At 41.5% G+C, this 4003-nt stretch overlaps 1 protein-coding gene across 1 annotated transcript in view; it reads right to left on the reverse strand.

The window, feature by feature from the left end:
* LOC119420340 (Down syndrome cell adhesion molecule homolog) overlaps positions 1–4003 on the reverse strand; it is a 218182-nt gene that overhangs the window by 166333 nt on the left and 47846 nt on the right. The window lies entirely within an intron of this gene.

Raw genomic sequence — 4003 nt, forward strand, 5'->3', positions numbered from 1 at the left:
AGGGATGGATGGATGGATGGATGGATGGATGGATGGATGGAGGGATGGATGGATGGATGGATGGATGGATGGATGGATGGATGGATGGATGGATGGATGGATGGAATGGGATTTGAACATCAACCTTCTTGCTGAGAGGCAACAGTTCTACTGATCCACCGTGCCACCCAACATAAGATGATTTTTACTTTAAAACAATGAGTGCATTCTTTCAAAAAGACAATTCATATTAATCAGGTCATAAAGGAAAATATATTTTTAAATATCTTCTGTTAATCTGCCCGGCAACAATATAAAACTCCACAGGCCGTCATGCAGTGAGTGACAGCAGCTCCATCTAACCGGGCTGCTCCGTCCAGAAACAAGTCCATTATTCATGTCTGAGACAGAAAAGCTACATTTCACAAAGTTTGGGGTTTAACGTTCAAGTGTTGATAATGTTTTAAATTATTCAGACCTGAAATGTTACTGGGGGTCTTGGGGTTGGACCATCTTGTGTTGGGATGTCCCTCACACATGCACACACACAAAGTGCACCTAAACTTTGTGTAGCAGAGAATGAGGGAAATGGACAGTGCATCACAGGACGTGTGCACCGAGACGTGAAAAAAGACCACTTGCTCATGGAGTCATAGGTTTCTGTCATCTATTATTTACATTAAAGGAGAGCCGTGGATTGTTGGCAGAAGGATTGTTCTGACAGCGATGGCTGCGCATGTGAAGGCTTTTAAATAAAAGCCCTCATTTCATAGTGCTAACCTCTCAATAAAATCTCAATAGTAGAAGATATCTCAGTGTATGTCTTTTAAATTATTTTCAGCTACTAATAAATCAAATTCTGACTGACTGATTATAGATCATTTGTGTTAGCCAAGATCAATTTGTTGTGGCAGCCATCTTGGATTGGAATGACTAAGTTATTCAGTTGTAGACGTACATCCAATGATTACTCTCTGAAGTGTCATTTAAATCTGTCCAGTGTATCGTGAAGTTTTTTGCTAACAAACAACATGCCAACATTTAATGCTACAGTTTGAAACTAGGAATTTGGTCAAAGAAAAGCCCTTGGAGCGTGTAGAGGACTTCCAGCCACAAACTTGTTAAATCTTGGCTTAATATTTAAAACTGACTGAATTACAGTTACTTTTCTTATCAGTTGGCTGTCGCAGCCATCTGAAATGTTGTTGGCTCTAAAAGATAATCAGTGTTAGAGATACAGTAACCAATTATTTCCTAAAAGTTCCACTAACATCTGTTCAATAGGTTATGAGGTTTTTTGTTGTTGTTTGTTTGTTTTGATAACATCCAGATGTCACTGTCCACATGTAATGGACACATTTTAAAGCAAGACCTTCTCTTAGCACTCAGACTACAACTGCTACTTTGACTACAGGTTTACTTGTGGTTCCTAGAGTTTCCAAAAGCAGAATGGGAGGCAGAACATCAGTTCTCAGGCTCCTCTCTTGTGGAACCAACTTCCAGTTTCTGTCCGTGAGGCTGACACGTTGTCCAGTTTGAAGACTGGGTGTAAGACTTTCCTTTTGATAAATCCTATAGTTGGGGTTGTCTTGGGTTTACTGAGCTATCCCTTAGTTAAGCTGCTATACGTTAAAGCTCCAGTATACTCGTGTGGACCTTTTTCCGCGCGGACTCGACATGCACTGTCCACAGAGGGTTGAGACTTCATACTCGAGCGTCCACCCTGAGCGGCTGCAGAGCAGCTCCGCAGACAAGGGGCGTTTACCTTCGGGACAAATTGAGGTCGCTGATTGGTCATTTGCTGACACGCCTACTGGATTGATTGACAGACAACCCCCCCCCCCAAAAAAAAAAAAAAAAAGAAAGAAAAAAAACAAGAGCTGGCAGCCCCAGCTGCAGCAGTGTTCCTTGTTTATTTGTTGTTAATAAAAAGATCTAAAAATAAAAAGAATTAAAAAAACAGGGAGCGCTGGCCCTGCAGCCCACACATGAGACCAGCCCACCAGGAAATCTCCAGACCCTCCCGCAGCTACGCGGGACCTGAGTTTAATTCGCTCGTGACAAATTCCTTCATTTTTCTCCATTTCAGTCATGGAGTCAGCGGAGGAGGAAGAGATCACTGCCTCTTGGCAAAAGAACAAAAGAAAAGGCCAGATCAGAGATGAAGAAGGGGAATTTAATACATTGGTGTCACATACAAAACAGTCCGTCGCTGGGCAGTTTATTGTGCGACACCGAGTATGCATCCGCGGTCGTCAAAATTGAGCTTTGCGCGGACATGCCCTGCGGGCGAGTGCTTCGACTCTAATCCAGTACGCGCGGACCTCCGCGGACTGAGGTACGCCTGAGTATACTGGAGCCTTTAGGCTGCTGGAGGACAAACTGACCTCATTTCCTCTTTCTGCTGATGGCTTTACTGTCTCTACTCTTCCTGTTTGTATTTGTAATAATTTATATAATAACATGTTTTATTGTCTTTCCTCATATAGAAAGTACATCTAGACGTGTCATTCTGTGTTTGTCTGTCTCTCCTTCCTGTCCTCTCAAACCAGCTGGTCGAAGCAGATGGCCGCTTGTCCTGAGACTGGTTCTGCTGGAGGTTTCATCCTGTTAAACGGGAGTTTTTCCTTTCCACTGTCTCCTTTGTGCTTGCTCAGGATGGGAGACTGTGATGAAGGGAAGATCCTGCTGCTTCTTTAGATAGAGAACTTTTACTGATTGTTTTTTTTACGTACTGTATGTGAATGTTTCTGTTCAGTGACCGGAGATGACTTCTGTTGAGCGCTATTTAAATAAATTGAATTGAATTGTTTCTGCACCAAATTTTATGTTAGTAAAACTGTCTAAAATTGACTACTGGTGAGTTGTAGCCATTTTGGGGTTTTGAAAGGTCAGTTAGCAGGGGCAGCCATCTTGAATCATGATGACTCTAATGATTCCTCTCGGATGGTTTCAGTTCAATTTGTCCAGCCGTTCACAAGATGATTTGGTAACAAGCAGACTGGCACTCATATACACGCTCAGGCAAAATACATAATTGTCTGCCTTCATCTTTCAGCAGCAACCACAAAAAGGGAAATATGACAAGGATTGTAAATTCTCAAAAATTTTGATTGCCACAATTTTAGTTGACCCTAAACCTATAGTACAGTTTAGTAACAGTGAATGTTCAGACACAAACCCATTCAAATGAGAAAAACCTGCAGTCCTATGTCTGAAAACATGCTGGCAGAAAAAATCCATTAGTCTGCAATTAAGAGATTGATATAGATTTCAACATGGTTGATTCTGCCTCAGCAGGCAAATGTGAAACGTCAACGAAACAAAAGCAGCCGCTGGCCCTCCACCCAAAAGCAGAGACATTAGCACAAGTCCATTGAGTTTGCTAAATGTCCCACATAAAGTGAATCTCCCCCCAGGGTTGAGGAACAATCACGCAGAAGAGCGTTCCATTTAAGTGATTTGAATGATCGGGTGCTGCAGTGCATCCTGTCAGCCAGAGAAATGGGTCGATACAGTGACTAAGTGACATGGCTGACAGCCTGAGCTCCTGTGGAAGATCCTGCAGAAGAAAAGCAGCACGACCTCACCAAGCCCAGCCGTAGGTCTTTAACAGCCACAATATAAACATAATCAGCACAGTTATGTCAAAGAGTATTTCTCATAAATAAAAAAACAACAGCTACATGTCTGTATTTATTGGCTGATGTATTTTAGTCTAACAGCACATTTCACAACCACAATTATTAAACCATCAATCAACACAACCTCAGTTCTGACAAAGTTCAGGCACTGCCTAGAATATTATTTTATTCACAACTCCACACAGTAATTTTATCATCATTATCAAATGTTTAAATTAAAAGGTTAGACCATTTTCAGAAATAAATAAGGTGTTTTTAACCTTAGCAAAATATCTACAAAGGTGCAGCCTCAGCCCGTCCTGAAACAGGTTTCAGGACGGGCTGAGCATTTATTTTGAAGTTTCTGGTAAGTTAAAAAGAATACAGATTATTAAAAATAT

Source organism: Nematolebias whitei, chromosome 14 (assembly GCF_014905685.2).
Source record: "Nematolebias whitei isolate Nwh7 chromosome 14, NemWhi1, whole genome shotgun sequence".
In the NCBI taxonomy this organism is placed as follows: Eukaryota; Metazoa; Chordata; class Actinopteri; order Cyprinodontiformes; family Rivulidae; genus Nematolebias; species Nematolebias whitei.